We start from the raw sequence: 23,805 nt of genomic DNA, 5'->3' as shown, positions 1-23,805 counted from the left end.
GTGTTTAATTTTTTGTGTGTGCATATCAAAATGGCTTGAGGATGGCTGGGCGTGGTGGCTCATGCCTATAATCCCACCACTTTAGGAGACCGAGGTGGGTGGATCACCTGAGGTCAGGAGTTTGAGACCAGCCTGGCCAACATGGTGAAACCCCGTCTCTACTAAAAATACAGAAATCAACTGGGTGTGATGGCACATGCCTGTAATCCCAGCTACTCAGGAGGCTGAGGCAGAGAATTGGCTAGAACTCGGGAGGTGAAGGTCACACTGAGCCGAGATCGGGACACTGCACTCCAGCCTGGGCAACAGAATGAGACTCGTCTCAAAAAAAAAGCTTGAAAATCTCTGGACTAGATCAGAAGTCAGCAAACTTTTCCTGTAAAGAGCCACAGAGCAAATATTTTCAGTTTGGAGGTCATATGATCTCTGTCATAACTACTCAATTCTGCTGTTGTAGCATGAAAGCGTCTATAGATTACATATAAATGAATGAGCCTGGCTGTGTCCCAAGAAAATTTTATTAACAAAAATAAAAAGAAGGATGGATTTGGTCCTCAAGCCATAGTTTTCAATCCCTGGTCTAGGTGATTTCTGAAGACTCTTTCAGCAAGAGAATCTTCTGGCTCAACTTCAGCCTGCAAACTACAGAGGAGTAGAATGGAGTATCTAATACCTCTAGCTCCCTATCTATTCTTAAAGTGGTCATATAGTTAATACTTCTTCATCTTAACTTTCCTCCCACATACACACACACACTTTTTTTTTTTTTTTAGACAGTCTCCCTCTGTCAACCAATCATGCCATTGCACTCCTCTGTCATTGGAGTGCAATGGCATGATTTCGGCTCACTGCAGCCTCTGCCCCCAGTTTCAAGCAATTCTCCTGCCTCAGCCTCCCAAGTAGCGGGGACTATAGGTGCACAACACCACACCTGGCTAATTTTTGTATTTTTAGTAGAGACGGGGATTCACCATGTTGGCCAGGCTGGTCTGAAACTCCTGGCCTCAGGTGATTCACCTGCCGCGGCCTCCCAAAGTGCTGGGATTATAGGCTGAGCCACTGCGCCCAGCCCACATACTCCTTCTCTAATCTCTTCAAAAATCATACAGTGGTTAAAACTCAGACACTGGAATCAAACTGAAGTTAACATCTAACTCCACTAGGTAAAAACTACATAAAGCTAGGCTGAGTTTTATTATTTCTCTGTCCATTCATCGTCCTCCGTGTCCATCACATGTCAAACAGGAACTCCAATAGCTATCTAGCACAGAACTTGACACAAAGTATGTGCTCACTAATTGCAGAATTCCTTCCTCCCTAGTCTCCACTCTGGGCCCTTTTTGCCCGTCACAGAAAAAAAAAAAAAAAAAAAAGAGAGAGACAGAGGAGGGAGGAGTCTTTTTTTTATGTCTTTGATCCTTCTCCCCACAAGTTTTGCTTCTTGTGCTTCAAAAAGTGTAAAGAGAGGTTCCCTTACAGTTCTTTATGCCATGCCATGCACCAAAACGCCTTTCTTTCGAGATGAGGTGGGGCCGGGAAGGTAGATGACAGCCAGAACAATCTATACTACGTGCTTTAGGTGAGTGATCTCCAAAAGGAAGTGTCTACAACATGGATTTTACAAAATGATCCACTGGGGTACAGGCAAAAAATGTTAGAACTTCTAATCATATTTACTTTCCATTACATCCTTTACAAGTTCCCAGTTTTAATTAGCTGGGTGTGGTCGCGTGCACCTGTAATTCCAGCTACTCGGGAGGCTGAGGCAGGAGAATTGCTTGAACCAGGGAGTCAGAGATTGCAGTGAGCCCCCACTGCACCAGCCTGGGAACAGAGCGAGACTCTATCTAAAAAAAAAAAAAAAAAAAAAAAAAAAAAAAGATACTCAAGATAATTCATAGATCTCTCAAAAGAGTTTTCTTAAGGATTCATTCCTTTGATGCCAGTGCTTAGAAAGAAATAGAAAGCTATCACTACGCTTGGTGGGGCAGAGTTAAGCCATCTCTGGGTGTTTAGGGTGCACCTCCTGGACACCAGCACCCAGGAAAATGGTGACAGCAAAGGCAGTTTACTGCATGGTTATGTCCTCAGAGAAACAGCACAGAAAAGCACACAAATATAAAACCCTAACACTACAAGGCTTCACAGATGCAGACATCAATGGCACACCCAGGAAAAGTCCATGGGCTTTGGAACCTCCCAGACCTGAGTGCTAATTCCTGTTCTGCCCCTCTTTGCCTTAGTAGATTCCCAGAGAATTCATTAATTCTCATGAATCTAAAAAGTACAATATAGTCTTTATTTTATAGATGAGGACAGAAAGCTCAGAAGAATTAAGCAACTTACCCAACATCACACAGTTAAATAGTTAGGAAAGTGGTATTTCTCTCCAGGTTTGCTGAATTCCTCAGCCTAAACTCTGAGCTTCAGTTTCCTCATTTATAAAATGAGTTTAATAATCCTCACTCCATGAAGTTGTGTGGAGGAATAAATGAGATAATGTCAATAATGCATCTGGCCCATGGTAGGGGCTCCAGACATGTTAGTTTCCCTGAGGATGCAATCAGTGGTCTGCACAAATCCCAGCAGGCTTCCTGGAGGAGGTGTGACCTGAGAAGAATGGATCAGACTCAGAGGCCATTTTGTTTCAAAGCCTTTAGAAGTGTCTCCAGTTGCTCTGTGTGGTCAGGCTGCTGGGCACTATGCAAAAAAGAGAAATGCTGCCTGCTTAATAACAGTAATGCATTCTTTCTCTTATCCAGTGACTCAGTCTAGTAAAGGAATGTGTGATTCCGCTCTCAGTGCAAATGCTCAGTGCTGGGCACACACTGGGATGCCTTGACTCGTCTGCTTTGCAGAACAGCCTCATAAAAAGGCAACAGTGTCTTCCCTGAGAAGTTATAAGCTCTTTTCTGTTTGAATTGAAAGAGAAATATTTATCCAGGTAACGAAAGTCCTCCAGTAGGGCATTACATGAAGAAAAAAACAAAGAAACAAAGAAAAAGGAAAGAAATTTCTTGCTGTACTGAAGAATCAGTGCTTCCCTTTTGACATTTCATAAGGCATAGATTTGATAGCAACAGAAGCCCTAGAGACATACTGTTAGCTAAACTGCAGGTGAAGGCATATTGCTAAGGACACACCAGGGAGTGCTGTGTCCTTGCCTTTGTGATCCTAAGCACAGCTCTTGTCTATGGTATCTCTGGCATACCTCCTCTTCCCAAGATTAACTCATCAGGAACTCCAGTTTACTCTCTTAAAAAGGCATGTTTTAATCCCTGCCCCCAGCTCCCTTGCAGAACGCATCCTGGTTAGGCAATGACTCCAGGGTCTGAATTTAAGAAGTTTGGCAGGGCTCTTTGGGGGGGTCTTCCAAGAGCTGGTCCTCAATGTTTGTGGATGGCTTTTAAAAGTTACCCCCTTGCTCTTTGGAGAGAAGGAGAATGAGAGCACCTGCTATAGGGGTGGTGATGATAGGACCCAGAGGAGGTTTAGACAGGATTACACCATTTATTCAGTGCTACCAGCAGCCAATGGTGGGTTTCAATGAGTTGTTTGCCGCTGCAGCTTAGAATTTTTTTTTTTTTAAAGACAGAGTTTCACTCTATTACCCAGGTTGGAGTGCAATGGCGTGATCTCAGCTCACTGCACTTCCGCCTCCCGGGTTCTAGCGATTCTCCTGCCTCAGCCTCCCACGTAGCTGGGATTACAGGTGCCCACCACCACCCATACCCAACTAACTTTTTGTATTGAAAAAAAAAATTTTTTAATAGCAATTGGGTGGAATTCAGAAACTGATCATCTCTGAGATAAAATTTAAGGATCTCCTTAGTTACTTAGAGAGGATGTTAGCGTGCTGTGGATCTCAAACGTTAGCATACATACAATTTACCTGCTTGTTTTATTAAAAATGTGGATTCCTGTCCCTATCCCATAAAGTTCTGAACAACAGGGGAATCCATGAATTTAACAAGGCTTAGGTGTGATTTGAGGCAAAGGCTAGGGAGTCAACCTTTGTTAACCAATTAAATGAAAATAGACTGGAGTCAGGCAGTAGCATCTGCCTCTGTTTCAAATCCCCACTGGGTCATTTACTTGCTGTGTGCCTTTGAGCATGTGACTTAACCTCTCTGGGCCTTGGTTTCCTCATCTGTCAGGAGCTTTCACCATTTGGAATCCTAATTTACAGAATCTTTGAATAGCAGAGGAGCGAAAGCAGGAACCAACACCTGATTGAGCCCTTGTGTGGGCCAGGCACGTGACTGCCTACTCTCCAGCACCCTCTCAGCTAAGGATTTCTCCTTCTGAAGTCAGGGACTACATACTAAGTTGTTTGGGCTTCCAAAAAAAGTCTTCAAGGTGCTGGTTTCCAACCCATATTTTTTTTTAAATTGCATTTTAGGTTTTGGGGTACATGTGATGAACATGCAAGGTTGTTGCATAGGTACACATGTGGCAGTGTGATTTGCTGCCTTCCTCCCCTTCACCTATATCTGGCGTTTCTCCCCCTGCTATCTCTCCCCAACTTCCCACCCCCCCACTGTCCTTCCCCTATTTCCCCCCAACAGACCCCAGTGTGTGATGCTCCCCTCCCTGTGTCCATGTGTTCTCATTGTTCAACACCCGCCTATGAGCGAGAACATGTGGTGTTTGATTTTCTGTTCTTGTGTCATTGTGGAAGACAGTGTGGCGATTCCTCAAGGACCTAGAAATAGAAAATCCATTTGACCCAGCAATCCCATTACTGGGTATATATCCAAAGGATTATAAATCGTTCTACTATAAGGACACACGCACACGAATGCTCATTGCAGCACAGTTTACAATAGCAAACACCTGGAACCAACCCAAATGCCCATCAATGATAGACTGGACAGGGAAAATGTGGCACATATACACCATGGAATATTATGCAGCCATAAAAAACGATGAGTTCGTGTCCTTTGTAGGGACGTGGATGAACCTGGAAACCATCATTCTCAGCAAACTGACACAAGAGCCGACCCATATTTTAACATAAGGTAGGTGTAGCAAGTTCATTTTGTTCAACACACGTTGGTTGTTTTACAATGAATGTTTTATAATGAATGCTACTTGGTTCATTCATTCAGCAAGCATTTACTCAGTTTCTATTGTGTTCTTGGCCCTATGAGAAATGCCAGGGACCAGTATCCCATGGTGAATAGGCACAGTCTGCCCTCCCCAAGCTAGGCACACTGGGATTCCTTGCTGGATGCCAGGGCAAGCTAGTCAGAAGCAGCTGGAGCAGACACGGCCTCTCTCAGCCCACATAGTAAGGGAGAGGGAGAGAAAGGAGAGAGAGGGAGTAGTCAAGGGAGAGAAAAAGCTGGGAGCCCACTGCACCTGGAGTCAGGAGCTGACTCAGAGCTTGACTGCTTTAAAATGAGAAAGCCTCGAGCCAGGTGAATTCAAAGCACCTGCCTAGGATAAGTAGCAAAACAATGATGATGTGATATTTAAATACCAGCGCCCAGAATTCTTATCAGCTGTGCAGGCTTGTAGGGAGAAGACCAGAACAATGGAAAGGCTGCACATACCCGCTTAGACATTAATACTGAGGCATGACCAACCAGATTTTGTCCAAACGTCGTCCTCAGGACACTGAACACGCAACCACCTGTGGAGCTTCTTTCAAACTCAGCATGTTAGACCAGGCACAGTGGCTCTCACCTGTAATCCCAGCACTCTGGGAGGCTGGGGTGGGGCGATCACTCGAGCTACCCACAAGTTCGAGACCAGTCTTGGCATCATCGTGAAGCCCTCCGTCTCAACAACAACAAAAAAGTTAGGTGGGCATGCTGGCACGTGACTGTAGTCCCGGCTATTCAGAAAGCTGAGGCAGGAGGATTGCTTGAGCCCCGGAGGCTGCGGCTGCAGTGAGCCATGATTTTGACATTGCACTCCAGCCTGGGTGACACAGTGAGACTCCAATTCAAAAAAAAAAAAAATTCAGATTGCTACCCCTCTACCCGAAATTTACTGAGTCAAACCTCAAGGGGGAGGGTGTGTGAAGCACACATACAGTGAGACCCTCTCCTGCTTCCCACACCTGGTGAGCCTCTTCTATCTAGTCTGAGAAGTGCTACCACCTGCGATATCTAGACTATATATCATTTACAGTACACATGGGCCAGGGCACATGCCCTTGGCCCAGGAACAAGAGGACTTCTCCTTTGGGTAGGAAAGATAATAAAAATAATGATTGATAATATTTATTGAGCACCTTCTACCTTTCAGGGAGTGGTCCAGGTACTTTACATATAATTCATTTTATCCTGGCAGTAACTCTATTGTAGTATTTTTGTTACCTCCACTTTACTGATGGAGAAACAAAGAGTTCAGTGACTTACCCAAGGTCGTATTCGTTAGGAGTGCAGCCAAGATGCAGATTCATACCTATAGATGATACATTCAAGGATCCAACTTTTTGTAAAACAAAACAAAACAAAATAAAAGCAAGGTGTTGGCTGGGCGCAGTGGCTCACGCCTGTAACTCAAGCACTTTGGGAGGCCGAGGGGGGAGGATCACCTAACGTCAGCCTGGCCAACATGGCGAAACCCCATCTCTACTAAAAATACAAAAATTAGCAGAGCGTGGTGGCTCATGCCCGTAAACTCAGCTACTCAGGAGACTGAGGCAGGAGAATCAATTGAAACCAGGAGGCGGAAGTTACCGTGAGCCGAGACTGCGCCGCTGCACTCCAGCCGAGGCAACAGAGACTCCATTTCAAGAAAAAAAAATAGCAAGGTGTTAGCGGCAGTTGTTTTTGTATGGTGCAAATAGAGGTAAGTTCAGGTTTTGCCTGTGTGCCCTTCTAAGCTTTATTCAATAAATATTTATTTTTGGTAAGAAAACTAACCCAGGTTCATTTTTGTTATTCTGCACTTATTTGCCGTACAAATGCAAGTAAATATCTTAATCTCATTGAGACAAAAAATTCTCAAATGGAAAATGGGTATAAGTGTTATTGTCAGATTGAAATAAAGTATTTTGTATTCAATGGGTAACACAATTCAGTCACCTAATGGGTGCCAAACCTTAACGTCCTTTTCCTTTCTTCTTTTCCACCACTACTCTCTGCCCCCCAAGGTGTCATTGTTCTGCCTGTCACCAGTGACTGGAGCTAAGCTGCAATCTGAATCTACAGTTTTTCTAACCCAGGTGTGGTCCTGCGTCAACAGCATCAGCATCCTCAGGGGAACTTGACAGAAATGCTGAATCCAGGGTCCTTGCCCAAGACCTGCTGTGTCAGAATACGAATTTTTTTTTTTTTTTTTTTGAGATGGAATTTCACTTTTGTTGCCCGGCTGGAGTGCAATGGTGCGATCTCAGCTGACTGCAACCTCCATCTCCCAGGTTCAAGCAATTCTCCTGCCTCAACCTCCCGAGAAGCTGAGACTACAAGGCACATACCACCATGCCCAGCTAATTCTGCATATTTAGTAGAGACAGGGTTTCACCATGTTGGCCAGGCTGGTCTTGAACTCCTGACCTCAAGTGATCCACCCGTCCTGGCCTCCCAAAGTGTTGAGATTACAGGCATGAGCCACTGTGCAGGGGTGGAATATGATATGCATTTTTAAGATCCACAGGTGATTCTCATGGAAGCATGGGTTAGAGAATTGGTCCTCAAAGGGAGGAGTGTTAGGGAATAAAAACAATGATCTACCCGGGGTGTGGAAAGAAAATACAGTACTTCTAATCTCTAGCCCACCTGGGAGGGGAAGAGGGATTTAAATCCTTGGAAAATTGGTGGCCCAGCCACTTTCTCTTGCATCCCCTCAGAGAGGATACATGCATTTCACTCCGCTCCTCCCTGGAGAGTACTGAAGGGGCAACTCTGCCCCTACACGGGGTGCCTGACATCATCAGTCCCCTCTTTGCATATTCTTCTTTTCCATTTTTTTTTTTTTTTGAGATAGAGCCTTGCTCTGTCGCCCAGGCTGGAGTGCAGTGGCACCATCTCAGCTCACTGCAACCTCTGCCTCCTGGGTTCAAGCAATTCTCCTGCCTCAGCCTCCCAAGTAGCCACCATGCCCGGCTAATTTTTGTATTTTTAGTAGAAATGGGGTTTCACCATGTTGGCCAGGCTGGTCTCGAACTCCAACCTCAGGTGATCCGCCCGCCTCCGCCTTCCAAAGTGCTGGGATTATAGGTGTGAGCCACTGCACTCGGCCCCTCTTTGCATATTCTGTAAATTCCCTCTTCTGTCCTTCCCTCGTTTTACTAGTCTTGCAAAAGCTAAATCCTGGTCAACTTCAATAGTCAGCCTGCCCAGTGCCTGCCCCAGGAAGTTGAATGTGGCTGAGAAACACACTCAAGTTAGCTAGCAGTCCTGTCCTTAAATTCAGATTGAAATTCAGATGAGTCCTAATCCTACCTGCCACGTTTTCCCACTCCTGTCTTTTACTCTGCCAGATGATTTTCCCTCATTCCTCCCTCCCAACCCTCAGCTAAGGACCTTTGTCTTATGCGTCACATTGTGAGAAGACACCTGTCCTTTGTCAAGGCTTGTCTCGCCTAGATTTTGTATTTAGATATTTCAGTCCCCTGGGAATCAAACCAGCTCACTGCTGATTTTGTGCTCTTTCCAGCACACAGCACCACCAGTTCCTCATCAATGTTGAATACAAACACCACGTTTTTAGAAACTGCCTTTTTCCCAAGCACCTTATTAATCCTCAAAGCATTTGTAAGCTTTAAAAATTTTTTGCTAGCAGCATGCAACATGAGGGCCAGGCCACGGCTCACGTTCCCCATTTTCCAGACCAGGAAAACTGGGACGCCCGGCTGAGTTCCTGGTCCAGCATCATACAGTGAGTGAAGTCAAAGTTGGATGGTGTTGTTCCCTCTCTAAAACCCACTGCCTCTTTGGGACTGTATTCTAACAAAAGAGAATAAAAAAATGCAAAATACAAAGACTTCTCCCCTGCCCCCCAAATGAGTATGAATATCGCAGCTGAAAGCTATCTGCAAATGTGGCTGGTTTCAAGGCCCAGAATGGAGGATGGGGGCTAGGGGAAATGGGGAGAGGTCAGTGTTCTTCTCCAATGAGACTTTTTGAAATAATGAAAATGCCCCAGATCTGGGCTGGCTGCAAAGAGCTTTCAGTTCCTCTAGTGACTCTCAAATACCAGTCATTCTGAGCATACTCTGTGAAGAATTACCTGAGCCTATTAAAAATACATATTTCTAGGCCCTAACTGAGATGTACTGAATCAGATTCTCCAGGGTCAAATCAGAAAAATCTTTATCTTTTTTAGCACACTCCTTAGCTGCTCCTGATGCTAGGTTTAGGAACCCTCGGCTGGGAGCAGTGGCTCATACCTGTAATCCCAGCACTTTGGGAAGCCGAGGCAGGTAGATCATCTGAGGTCAGGAGTTCGAGACCAGCCTGGCCAACCTGGTGAAAACCTGTCTCTACTAAAAAATACAAAAATTAGCTGGGCGTGGTAGTGGGTGCCTGTAATCCCAGCTGCTCTTGAGACTAAGGCAGGAGAACGAGTTGAACCTGGGAGGTGGAGGTGGCAGCGAGCCGAGATCATGCCGTTGCACTCCAGCCTGAGTGACAGAGTGAGATCTGTCAAAAAAAAAAAAAAAAAAGAAGAAGAAGAAGAAAAAACGGAACCCCTGAGTCCTTGTCATTATGAATCTATTTACAGTGTATCCTAAAATGGCAAAGCTGTCATGGGCTTAGAGATAATTTAGTCTCCCACCCCTCGTTTTACAGATAAGAAAACCGAGTCTCAGAGAGCAGAAGGGACCTGTCCAAGTTCCTGAACCCAGAGTTAGCTAACTGTGGTCCATTTAACTTTGAGTTACCGTCCCAGATCTAATTTTGGAATCAAATTAACATCACTGAAATTCACTTATCTATTAACTTTTAAAGGGCTAAAAAGCAGAGTCAGGTTTCTCATTTAGAGTCCTCCCTCCCATAAAGCAGGTCACCTGTGTCAAGAACAGGCTTCCTCACGCCCCACAGGCTTTGTAAAGTGACTTCCATCCTGAACAGGAACTGCATACATGGGAACCTATTTTTCTGTGTTGGTCTTTGGGTAATCGGCAGAGTTGGTCCTGAGATGAGGTGTCAGGTCTCAGGAATGTTTTGCTCACCCTCTCTCATTGTCCCATTCTGTTGGATCCCTGTAACTAGCTTGAGTCTTCCAAACCCTGCGTGCTCAAGCAACCTTCTTGTCAGACCCTGAAAGGCACTCACCTGCACCAAACAAAAACAAATATATTCTGCACACGCTTTCTCTCTGTGGCAGGTTTGCAAACAGAGGTTGTACGCACTGGTTGTATGCATCCTTAAAAAAGAAACACAAAAAATATGTGTCCCTGGCCCAGGAACAAGAGTCACTGAGAGAGAATAAACATGCCACCACCTGAGTGGGTGACAGATTGGGAGGACAATTACAGCTGGTACTGCCTGGAAGTCCCTGGCAAGGTCTCTCCCTCTAAGGATTTGTCCCTAGAGTCTTTGGGACAAGCTGCCGAGCCCTGGCTCATTTATCTTGCTGCTGGCAAGCTGAGTGCTTCCCCAGGCATCCACCTCCATTAGACTGACCAGTCTCCTGGGAGCACTGAGCCCAGCATGGTGCCTGGCACTTGGGCATTCACAAAAATATCTGTTGAACCTTTGAACTGAACTTACCCTTTTTGATAACCATATGTTTCTTGGACAGCTTCCAACCTAACAGCTGATGCTGAAGTGAGCTCAATTGAATTTTTATCCAACAAGCATGGAATGCCTGCTGTTTGCTGTAGCTGTATTAAGATCAATGAAATCAAGGCCCTCCTCACCAAAGGCTGCAATCTAGGGGAAAACGCAGACACACGTTCACGTCATCCCTACATAAAGCAGCCTGTGAGAAATGTAATTCAAAGAAGTAGAGAGAGGCAGGTGGCACAATGGGAAGACTCCTGCTTGACTTTCTTCTTTACAGCTTATCCAAACACCTCCTAAACCACTGCAGATTACTTATTGACTACTTCACCCACTGAAAATGGTAAACTCAAGGGTGGACATCTTTGTTTCTGTTCACGGATCTTGCTAAGCACCAGAAGAGTTCCTGGCACATAGTAGGTGATTCACAAATTCTTCCGACTCATGTTCAAATCAGTTAGGATCTAGATTCCAATCCTTTTTGCTGTCTATTGACCGCTATGTAACCTAAGATCACTTTTGTTTTCTGGCTCCAATTTCCTCCTCAAAGAATCAGGAATACTAGCAGTTGCTATGAGAACTAAAGTTTATAAAAATGTGGTTCTCAACTGATGGCATTAAAGTTGTTGCAATCATCATACATCATATTGATCTTACTATTTTTAAAAGGCACAGTATCTTGGGAGAAAATGTGATTAATTATGGCTGGGCATGGAGGCTTAAGCCTGTAATCCCAGGAGGATCACTTGAGCCCAGGAATTCAAGACCAACCTGGGCAACATGGTGAGATCTTGTTTCTACAAAAAGAAAAATAAAAAAGAAAAAGAGAAAAGGCTATTAATTGTAACTGGGTACACTGATTTTATTTTTCAAATATCCATTAGGTTTCTGTCAGCCACAAGTAGTAACAGGAAAGTAACAAGGAAACCAATTCATGGTGGCTTAAACAAATAGGGATCTATTTTTTCCCATAGAACAAAAAATCTGCAAGTGCCTTCACAATGTCAGGGCTGGTGTCTCTGCAATTCTCTCGATCAGAGGATGGCAATCTATGGCCCCACAAGCAAATTCAGTGCACTGAAAGGCTATTTTGGAACACAGCCACCCTCTCTTGCTTATGTATTGTCTGTGGTTTTTGAACTCCAATAGCAAAATTGAGTAGATGCAACTGAAACTCTATAGTGCATACAGCCTAAAATATTTGCTAAAATTGTTATTATTTACCATTTATGGAAAAAGTTTCCCAACCCCTGTTCTTGATGATTGCTTAATTAATGGTCACACTTCCAGGCAGCACATCTGCTTTCAATACAAGAAGAGTCCTAGTTACTCAGGAGGCAGAAGCAGGAGTATCACATCTGCCTGGAAGTTTGAGGGTCCAGGAGTTTGAGCTATGAAGGCATCACTGCACTCCCGCCTGAGTGACAGAGTGAAACCCTATCTCTAAAAAATAACCACCCTCCCAACCAAAAAAAAAAGACAGACACACAAGAGGGAAGAGATGACACAGCCATATTTGTCTCTGTAATCAGGAAAGCAAAAGCTTTTCCAGAAAGCCAAGCTGACCCCCCTTTTCATCTCATTGGTCAGAACGGGGTCACATGTCCACCTCTTGCTGAAGAGGAGTCTGGGAAAGCAGGAAATGGATTGTTATAATTGGCTAGACCTGACCTGGCCAATAAGGGCGGCACAAGCCACAGATGCCTCTTCAGCTCCTGAAATGTGGTTGGTCCGAATAGAGATGTGCTGTAAGCACAAAGTACACATCAGATCTCAAAGACTTAACACAGAAAAACAGAATGAAAAATATTTCATTAATTAATGAGTGAATCTATTTTAAATCAATTATACAATAAAATGTTAATATTTTGGATACAATGGGTGAAATAAAATATACTATCAAAATCAATTTCAGCCAGGCACGATGGCTCAGCCCTATAATCCTAGCACTTTGGGAGGCAGAGTTGGGTGGATCACTTGAAGTCAGGAGTTTGAGACCAGCCTGACCAACATGGTAAAACCTCATTTCTGCTAAAAAAAAAAAAAAAAAAAAAAAATACAAAAATTAGCCAGGCATTGTGGCAGGCACCTGTAATTCCAGCTACTCAGGAGGTGAAGGCAGGAGAATTGCCTGAATCCAGGACCCAGGAGGCAGAGATTGCAATGAGCCGAGATCATGCCCCTGCCCTTCAGCCTGGGCAACAGAGCAAAACTCTGTCTCAAAAAAAAAAAACCCCAAAAAGCAGCTTCACCTGTTCCTACCTACTTTTCCAATGTGGCTACTAGAAAATTTTAAATTTCATACGTGCCTCACATTTGTGGCTCTCATTACATTTCTATTGGACAGCACTGTGCTAGACTAATCATGATCTGTTGCCTGAGGCTGGGAAAATTGCTACCCTCAAAGACAGGAACATTCTGTTGGCAAAGAGAAAAAGGAAACAGACATTGAATAGCAACTAACGGAGTTTGCTGTAATTCATTTATTAAAAAGAAGAAAAAAGAAACGAGTACCTAGTCCGTGCCAAGCTCTATGCTAGATGCTTGGAATACAACAGTGAGCAAAAACGGATGTGGTCCTTGCCCTCATGAAACTTAAAAAGTGTTCCTGGAAAAAGTAATATTGGACCTGGACTTTAGAATGGGATGGGCCTTGACAGGCAGTGACAGGCAGTGCTGGGTGAGATGGGCTGGAGGGCATTGCAGGCTGAGGGAGAGGAAAGGGAAGGTGTTTGGGAAGTGGAAGGAGGCAGAGTGATGGGGAAGGCTTCCCACCCAAGACACTGCCCTCCTCTTCCTGTTCCATCCTAACCCAAGCATACTCATCTTCTGTCCACTTCCCAAACACACCATGTCCTTTCCCACCTTTGAGACTTTGCATGTCCTACTCCGCTAACTGGAATGCCCTCCCTCCTCTCTGTCTCCCTTTTAGAGAAAGTCTATTGTGCCTTGAGGCTCAGTGCAAGCATCCTCTCTTCCAGGAACATGTCCTTGGTCCCTGATCCAGAGGTTAAGCTCTACTTTCTTTGTGCTCTGATAAAAATACTAATAGTAGTATAGTAGTAGTAAACATCTATTGAGCACTTACTATATATCTGACACCATGCTAAATACTGTATATGAGTAAACTGAGTTTCATGATCACCATATTAAGTAAACATTTTAGCCCATTATCCAGATGAAGAAAGTTTCGAAAAATTGACAGTTCCATTTCACATGATCTAAGCTAAAATTTTGAACAGAAAAAAAAAGGAGGAGGCTGTGAGGTAGATTAAAAGTGGGAGAAAAGGCATCTTAGAGAAGGAACAGAGAGGATGTGGTGCTTCTCCAGCGGGGGAGGCAGATGGGGCAGGGGTGAGACCGGGAAAGAGGTGGGGAGAAGAAAGCAAAGAGCAGCTGGGGAGGAGCCCGCATGCTCCACAAAGACGTGTGAATTTCACTCTGGGGATAATTGGGTGTCAAAGACAGAATCTACACAGATGAAGGGCATTACTAAATTTGAATTTTAGAGATGGGAGGACATTTAGAAGGTGACCCTTTCCATCCAGACAAAAGATGATGAGTAGAGGAAGAAGGGCAATGGCAGCAGGAACCGAGATTTGTGAGGGCTTTAGGAGTGCTCTTGGCAGTCTGGTGAATAATCAGCACATTAGGGTGGGAAGATGAGATTCACTCCCCAGCTGCCAACAGGGCTGTATCACTCATCTCTGTTAACCACATCACCCTTCAATTCGGTGTTCGCCTTCTTGTTTCACAGAAGAGAACGCTGAGCCCCAGACAGGACACATGGCCTGCTTAAAGTCACATCAAGAATCTCACAGCAACAGAAAGTCTGTCTGGCTTTTCCAAAGCCCAAGATCTTGTCACAATTGTATACTGCCTGTAATCCAAAACCGGGACATGATTCTCTATCCTCAGCAGTTCTTGTTTGTCAGACATTAAATATGGGATGACTTGCTGATCTATCCAGTATTTAAATGCTTCACTCATCTGCAAAGCATTTTGCACTCCTGGGTCTTCACGTGGCTTTCATTTTATTCCCGTTTGGGCAGATACCATGCCCAGATGGATAATGGGACCTCCATGTACTGTACTGAGCCTCTCATGGTAAGAAAGTTATTTATCTTCCCTGACCTTGAGCTCCACCCCCACCCCACCCATCCTCTTCTTATCCATCTCCCTCCTTCTATACGTCAGTCAGCACAGAAGGAATCACTCAAGAAGGTTACAGAATCTTCCACAAAGCAGGTAGTATTGGGAACATTATACCTTGGTTTCTACTTTAGGGAAGAGTAAACTTTTATTTGAAAGAAAAAAAAAACTAAATGAGGGTACCCCAAAAAGCCTTGGATTTAAACTCAGTTATAGCATTTATCACCTTCTTCTTTTTTTTGAGACAGAGTCTCACCCTGTTGCCCAGGCGGGAGTGCAGTGGCGCGATCTTGGCCGCATCCCAGGTTCAAGTAATTCTTCCGCCTCAGCCTCCCAAGTGGCTGGGACTACAGGCACACACCACCACACCCAGCTATTTTTTTTTATTTTTAGAGAGATGAGCTTTCACCATATTGGCCAGGCTTGTCTCGAACTCCTGACCTTACGATCCTCCCACCTCAGCCTCCCAGAGTGCTGAGATTACAGGCATGAGCCATTGCTCCTGGCCCATATTTGTCACCTTCTAATTGGCTTGTGAGTCAGCTGCAGAATATGGTCCCTCTCACTCTATGGTAAGTGATTTGTGGTCAGAGCCAGAGTCTTCCCCATCTTGGTATCTGCAAAGTTGTTCTCACTCAGTGCCTGGGCAAGTGATGCATGCCTTTGACATCCACTTTTCTCATCTCAGAATGGGAAGAACAATGCTTACCTAGCAGGTTGATGTCATTAAATGAGATAAGCATGTGCCCAGCAGATAGAAGCTACTGGATGAATTTTAATTTTCTTAGTTCTTGTGTTTGGTGGTGGTGGGAGACAAGGTTTCTCTCTGTTGCCCAGGCTGTAGTTCAGTATCATGACCATAGCTCACGTTAACCTCAAACTCCTAGCCTCAAGCACTCCTCCTGCCGCAGCCTCCCAAGGGCCTACGCCTACAGGCAAGTGTCAGAGGGTCTCACTATGTTGCCCAGCTGGTATCGAACTCCTGGCCTCAACTGATACCCCCTCCTTGGACTCCCAAACTGAATTTTCTTATTTCTTAAAGGAATGTGGGAAAACTTAAATAAAGAAGGATAGCTTTATATTTAAATCATTTGTTTTACCTGCATGCTGTGCAAGACTAGCTGTGTTTTTCCTTCTGTAAAGAAAATTTCACAGTTATTCTAAATATAATTTGTTTATAAAAATGTACTTAGTACTTATCATATTCTTACCAAAATGCCAGTTATTATTGCAAGGATGGGCATGAGAAAGTAATAAATATGATAGAAGGAAAACAGGGACTAACACTTATTAAATAATTACTAATAGGCTTTGTTAAGAGCTGAATTTTGCCCCCCATCTCAATTCATATGTTGAAGCCCCAACCCCAGTATCACAGACCGTGAATGTACATAGAGACAAAGTCATTAAAGAGGTGGTTATGGTAAAATGAGGTCAAATGGGTGAATCCTCATCCAATATGCTGGTGTCCTTACAAGAAGAGGAGATGAGGACACAAAGGGAAGACCATGTGGGCATACATGGAGGAGACAGCCACCTACAAGCCATGGAGAGAGGCCTCAGGAGAAAACCCCGCTGGGCTGCCATGCAGTGGCTCACGCCTGTAATCCTAGAACTTTGGGAGGTCAAGGCGGGTGGATCACCTGAGGTCAGGAGTTCGAGATCAGCCCGGCCAACATGGCCCTCCCTCCTTCTGATCTCCTGCTGAGACTCCCCAGTAGCTAAATCCCAAATGGGAGACAAAGGGAAAAGAAACTGTTGATGTGTCCATTCCAGACTCCCAGACATGGGAGCAGAGTTAAAGAGAGTGGATGTAGACAAAGTGAAGCTATCTGACAGAGTGCAGGAAGGTATGTGTGCCTTAGTGAGATGATTAAAATTAGTAATAGATATTTGGTGGGGGGGTGGGAGAGAATAAATGAAATGTCAGTGTTTTTGTTTGATTATGGGTGTTTCATTACTTTGATAAACCTATTTCTCAAATTGTGATGTGAACTAGATTGTAAACTCTTTAGGAACAGGCATTATGGCTTTTAACTCTTTGTCCCTAGATTCCAGTATTATAATTTGGAAATAATAGATACTTATTTTTATTAATAATGTAAAATATGTATTTAGAAAGTTCAAATCACTCCTTTTTTCAAGAGCATACAGAAGAAAAAATTTCCAAAGTGGACAATTTGCTGAACGATAAAGCAAGTGTCAACAAATTTTAATGAACTAAGCCCATACAGAATACGTTCTCTGGCCACAGTGGAAATGAGCTAGATATTAGTAGTGGTAACATAACAGGAAAATCCCTACATGATTGGATGAACAGTCTGCTTCTACATGATCCTTAAATCAGAGGAGAAATCACAATGGAAATTAGAAACTACTTTGAACTGAATGATAATGGAAATAATTTCCATACTTAGAGGAAAATTTATAGCCTTAAATGCATCTGTTAGGGGAGAAAAAATCCCAAAAGCCAATGACCTGCATATCTTTCTGAAAAGACTAATGATAGAACATAGTTACGTCTATGAAATTATAATTTTTGAAAAAATTATTTAGAAATTTATGAAATAACAAGCATATGATAAGTATGTGTGGGGGAGGAAAGCCAAAGGTTGATCTACTGAAAAGCCTAATCGAATTGAAAACACATTCCTGAAGATGTCAATCAAAAAAAAAAAAAAGAGAGAGAGAGAGAGAGAGAGAAGGACAAAATGACCAACATCAGGAATGAAAAAAGAGACTCGAGAGACTTAGATGAACAACAAATAGGCTACTTCTTAAAATATAGTATATATAATCAAAAGAGAGCAAGAACGGATGAGCAGGGTGTGAGGATGGTCACTCCGATAATAAAATCATAGTCCCCTGCTAAGTTTTCAGATTCAAGGCGGTTTTCAGATCTAGAATCCACTAACAAATGGAGTTGGCCAGGGACCCAAGAAAATGACCCTTGATATGAAATGGTCCACGTCAATCACACACAGTACAAACTCCTCTAGTCCTTCCCCAAAGGGACCTATATCATTTACTGTAGCTCCAGTGCACTGGAGGACAAGAAACGTCTGGGTAGACATGAAAGGACTGTTGCACACACAGTCTGAACTGACACTGATACCCGTACAGCTGAACTGGCGTCACAGCTCCCCTCTTTGAATGAAGGTTACTGGGTGTCAGGAAATAAGTAGAGTCCTGGAAAAATGCAACTTTGTTATTCTACTGGGTCAACAGACCCAACCGGTGGTCATTTCCTCTGAACGTATAATTAGGATTGACAGTTGGAGTAACCCCCATAATGGGTCCCTGACCTCTATAGTAAGGTATAGTACAGCGGAGAGGGGAGAAGTGCAAACCTCAGAAACTGCCTCCACCAGCTAAAAACATCAATGACAGACAGTACCATATCCTAGGCGGGGTGGCAGAAATTAGGGATGCTCTTAGAGAGCCAGAGGATGCCCCTAGCGTAACTGTACTTAATTTGCCACTCTGGCAAAAAACCAGATGCATCTTGGGAAAAGGCTGTAGAGACTCCCACAACCTCAGCCAAGTATTATTAAGCCTCAGTTACAGTTGCAGGACATGGGACCTTTGCTAGAGCCAATTTATGCACCTTCAAACACATGTTACGTGGTCACTGACTCTGCAAATGTGTTCTTTCCTAACACAATCAGGAAAGAGGATCAGAAACAGTTCAGATTCACGTGGGGCAGCAATAATATTTACTTACAGTTTTGCCTTAGGGATATATTAACTTTTCCACCCTCTGTCATAGTCTGAAGAGATCTGGACTATATAGAAATCCCACAGAATACCACATCAAGCCCTTACATCAAAGACATTATGCTGCTCAAGCAGGGTGAGTGAGAGATGGTCAGCAGCCTGGAAGCTTTGTGCTCCAGAGGGTGGAAGACAAAGCCTACAATGACACAGGAATCTGCCACTTCAGTACATCCACTGTGCCCCAGTGGTCAGGGGCATGCTGTGATGTCCTCTCCAAAATAAAAAACAAATTTCCACATCTTGCCTGCCCTATTATAAAGAAGAAAGCACAGTTTCTGCTAGGCTGCTTCAAGTTCTGTAGGTAACACATTTTACACCTGGAAACATTGCTCCAGCCCTGATACTAGCTGACATGGAAGGATATCAACTTTGAGTGGAACCCATGAGATCCAATGGACCTTATGATATCAGACCTATCAGGAGTAGAAAGAAAGAAAGCACGGAGTTTGTGGTTAGCAAGCTCCAGGGGAAAAATCACAAGCCTTTAGAGTTCTGGAACAAGGTTACGCTATATTCAGTGGATCATTACTGAGAAACAACTCCTATTGTATTATTGAGCCCTTGCAGAGACAGACACTTGGCCATGGGACATCAAGTGACGATTCATCTAAAATCAGGACTGATATATGAAGTCATAAAATTATGTGGGTCTCTTCACAATCCAGCATAAGAGGGAAATGGTACATCTTGGACCAATCTCAAGAAGGGTCAGAAAGCACAAGATAGCCCAGCCCCTCATGTCACCTGCTCTGGCTGAACTAGGACCCCTCCTCCCTTACTCACACATGTGGTCACAGGAAGGACTCTTGTATGACCAGCTGAAGAAATTTTAAAAAGCATGAATTTACTTTCCCTTTTTTTCTTTTTTCCAGATGGAGTTCCGCTCTTATTGCCCAGGCTGGAGTGCAATGGTGTGATCTCAGCTCACCACAACCTCCCCCTCCTGGGTTCAGGAGATTCTCCTGCCTCAGCCTCCTGAGTAGCTGGGATTACAGGCATGCGCCACCACACCCTGCTAATTTTGTATTGTTAGTAGAGATGGGGTTTCTTCATGTTGGTCAGGCTGGTCTCAAACTCCCAACCGCAGGTGATCCGCCCACCTCAGCCCCCAAAAGTGCTGGGATTACAGTCGTGAGTTACTGCACCTGGCCAAGTTTGCTTTCTAAATGGGTCAACTTAGTGTGTACAAGCCACAAACAGACAAAAGCTTCATTGCAGACCTCACAGGGGCTGGCCTCGAAAAGCAATCGCAAAGGAATACCTTTGAAATGGGTGGGGCTTTGGGTGATGTCCCTGTCATTGACTTGTGTGGAAGGAGAACTGGTCTGAGTACAGTGGGCAGAGGTAGGTCAGGGGCCTGGAAGGAAAACAACTGAAAACAAAAAACAAAAGGGTCTGAGTTAGAAGAATATGGTTAGACACATGAGAGTAGGTACACAGTATGCCCTCTAGAAAGCATCCATCATAGAAGAGGTACTAAGCAACAAAGCAGACAAAACGACTCAGCCAGCTGATGTCAGCTAATCTTTTTTTTTTTTTTTAAGACAGTCTTGCTCCGTCGCCAGGCTGGAATGCAGTGGCGTGATCTCAGCTCACTGCAACATCTGCCTCCCAGGTTCAAGCCTCAGCCTCCTGAGTAGCTGGGACTACAGGTGCATGCCACCATGCCTGGCTAATTTTTATAGTTTTAGCAGAGACAGGGTTCACCATGTTGGCCAGGATGGTCTCAACCTCTTGACCTCATGACCCACCCGCTTTGGCTTCCCAAAGTTCTAGGATTACAGGCGTGATCCAATCTTTATCAATGCCTATCCCCCAGGCTGGCATAAAGGACATCTGAACAAGTGATCATAGTGGCAAAGTCAGAGGCAATAAATGGGTTCAACTATGTGGGCTCCCATTTGCCAAAGCTCATCTAGCTACTGTTGCCTCTGAACACCAAGCCTTCCAGAAAAAGATTAAACTGAGCTCCTGGTATCAGATCATTTTTTGAGAAGAACAGCAGGCCATTTGGTGGCAAGTTCACTAAATCGGTCCCCATTCATCCTGGAGGTGCCAATGGTTTATTCTCACAGAAACAGACACATATTCCAGGTAAAGACTTGCCTTTCCTGCATACAGGGCCCCAGCCAACATCATTATCTGGGAGATTATGAAATGTCTGACCTGCATCATTGAATCCTACACAATATAGTATCCATTGTACAGGAGTGTGGGAATTGCTCATTGTTATGGGATTCACTGGTCTTATCACATGCTGTATCACCAAGAAGCTGCCAGCTAGTAGAGCTAATGCTCTATCTATCTCTCTAATGGCATGATAAAGTCTCAACTGAAGTGCTGTTTTGGATCATCTGTAGCATCATTTTGGAGGCAATATTCTATGAGGATGAGGCGTCATCATATAGGACATACAAATGGAATCAGAGATCTCTGTATAATGCTGTGTCCCCAGGAGGGAAAATGCATGGGACCTAAGAACCAAGGGATGTAAAGAGCAGTCCCATTTATCATCACTTCCAATAATCCTATTGGAGATTTTTTTTTATGTTTATCCATGAAACTGTGGACTCTTCAAGATTAGTGGTCCTGGTTCCCAAAGGGTACACTGTCTTCCAAAGGGTCCTATTGAACCGTAATCTATGGTTGTCCCCTGAGTACTTTGAAATTCTTATGTCCAGGAACCAGCAATTGAAATTATCACCTTATCAGGGTCAATTAATGTTGATCAGCAAGAGGACATAGGGTTACTGTTAACAAATGGGGCCAGGAAGAAACATGTATGGAACTCAGGTGACCCACTCCATTGCCTCTTGTGGCTCAATGGCGTTACACTCAATTGTGACTCCAAGAGAGAAGTGCGTCACCCCAGCCTGAAAGGATAGGGTCTCAGACACTTTAGTGATGAAGGCTTGGGTTATATGACTAGCAGAAGAAGCAGCTGGGGGTGAGGGGAATTTGTAAAGTCTAGTAGAGGAGACACTGGGCACCAGCAGCAGTCCTGAGAGCTGCCACAGTGATGTAGACGTAGTTCATTCTACCAGCCTGGAGGAGCTGCTCCTGGAACACATATGGAGGATCCATGCCTGGCAAGGGGTGGACTGTGGCACACACCAAGATGTGCTACATTCCCCACCTTCAAAAAAGATTCACTGCGTAGTTACATTAGGAGAACGTTTGCCTGGAAATCTCAATCTTTTAGCTTTTTAGGGATCACCTCAAATTTTAAACCGAGGTCACATCTGTTTCAGATAGCCTCAATTCATTGACTAAGTAATAGTGAATGTCCTAGAGATTCTTACCTAGTGTAAAACTTCTCTAACAGGCAGTCTCTGCTCCGGAGCACCCTCTTCCTCTGTCCCATCCTGCTTCTTTCTCCTTCTTTCAAAGGTGTTACTCCAAAATAAACTTTTTCAAGCAAACTCTGTTCTCTCTGTTTTAAATGCATGCTACAAAATAGTATGGTAGTATTTTCATAAAATTATGAATGACAGAAAAATAAATATATACTTAAAATTTATTAATTTTTGAATGGTGAAGTTACAGATGAATTTTGTTACATTCTTATGATTATTCTGTGTTCTCCAAATGCTATGCATGGAACAAATTTGTAAGTTTGGAGTAAATATATTATTCCTTAACTAGAATATCTAAATAATATATAGAGATGATTGAAAGTAACTATCCTCTGCCATACCTTTTGCTAGCATATACATATCCATATTATTTATTCAACAAATATTTATTTAATGTCTACTAGATGCCAGGCATTCTGCTGGGTGATGGAAATAGATTGCTGAATAAAATAAAGTTCCCACCCTTGTGATCTTTGCTTTATAGTAGAAACTGCTTCAAATTTCTTTAACATTTTTGTCTAATTATTAAACCACATAACCACAAACTCTTTCTTAATGTATCAAATGTTATACCTAATTTGTGGATCTAGCCATATACCTGCTTACCTATCTATCTATCTATCTATCTATCTATCTATCTCATTATTTTTAGTTGTTCTATTGGTAGACTTACTATCTAATTTGTCATCCAACCAGGACATTTTTGAGAGGAAAGAGAGTGCTATTAATATATATGCCAAGAGAACAGACAAGAATAGATACCATGCCAGGCAAATTTCTCATTGGTTACTTGTAAACTCTGAATGAAATACCAATATTTTTATTTTTTATTGCATCTAGTATTCCCTATCCTTTCTTTAATCATCTGTTCTTTTCACTTAAATGTCAACAATTCTTTTTATTTTTACTCTTAAATTGCCAAAGCGAATGATACTTAATTTTTAAAGTCATATTTATATCTTTGATGTTTTGCCTAAAGGTTAATTCTCAAATGTGAAAATCAGTCACTGGTTTTATTACTTCTAGAGCTTTGTAAATAGTGTCACTACCCATGTGATTACATTTTCATGGGGTTTTGTTTTTTTATTCTGGAATTTCTAATTGCCTTTTTAAATTTTTGCATATTTGGAACAAGTTTTCAATTCTCGATTTTGTTTAACTTTTCCTTCCCATTAAGTGTCTTTACAGTCTTCTACCATGCTTTGCTAGTTGTCGCTTGTTCCTTCCTTAAGTTCTTCATCTGCTAATGAACCTACTTCTATTTTTTTCATAGTTGTGAGATGAAAAAAAGAGTACTAATGATATATATGCCAAGATAATAGGCAAGAATAGATACCATGCCAGGCAAATTTCTCATTGGTTACTTTTAAACTCAGAATGAAATACTAACATCTTTTTGTATTGCATCAGATACTCCCTACCCATTCTTGAATCATGCTTTCTTCTCCCCTTAACCGTCAACAATTATTATCTTTATTTTTACTCTTCTATTGCAAGAGCAAATGATACTTAATTTTTCTTTGAGTGGGATGTTGAGAAGAGGAGATAAGTATATCTTTAATGTCAAATCTCTTGTAAAATTATTTGAAACTATATTTCTTATTATTAACTTCAAGAATAAAACCATAATTACTCCCCTCTGTAATGAAAACATAAGCATACTTTCCTCCTCCAAAATACTTCGCCAACTTTCTAGTATTGTTTATAGAATTTGGAATTTAAGTCCTACATTATCATTATTCTGATTGTATTTGTTTCTATTTACCCTTTTGCAAAGACGTTTACATTTGAATTCTTTTTTGTCATCACATTTTTAAAAGTCACTGAATCAA

General features: G+C 43.0%; 1 long non-coding RNA gene across 1 annotated transcript; it reads right to left on the bottom strand.

Moving 5' to 3' along the window:
- Window positions 1-357: 357 nt before the first annotated feature.
- LOC116542144 lies at window positions 358-22,187 on the bottom strand. The gene is made up of 3 exons (XR_004265088.1): window positions 22,178-22,187; window positions 9,892-9,895; window positions 358-499 (listed from the first exon to the last, which is right to left on the bottom strand). It is a non-coding gene; the product is annotated as an uncharacterized LOC116542144 (long non-coding RNA).
- Between the last annotated feature and the right edge of the window lie 1,618 nt (window positions 22,188-23,805).

Source organism: Sapajus apella, unplaced genomic scaffold (assembly GCF_009761245.1).
Source record: "Sapajus apella isolate SASKATOON/1434 unplaced genomic scaffold, GSC_monkey_1.0 scaffold162, whole genome shotgun sequence".
Classification (NCBI taxonomy): Eukaryota; Metazoa; Chordata; class Mammalia; order Primates; family Cebidae; genus Sapajus; species Sapajus apella.
The sequence above is the reverse complement of the archived record's forward strand: the minus strand, read 5'-3'. Positions and strand labels throughout refer to the sequence as shown.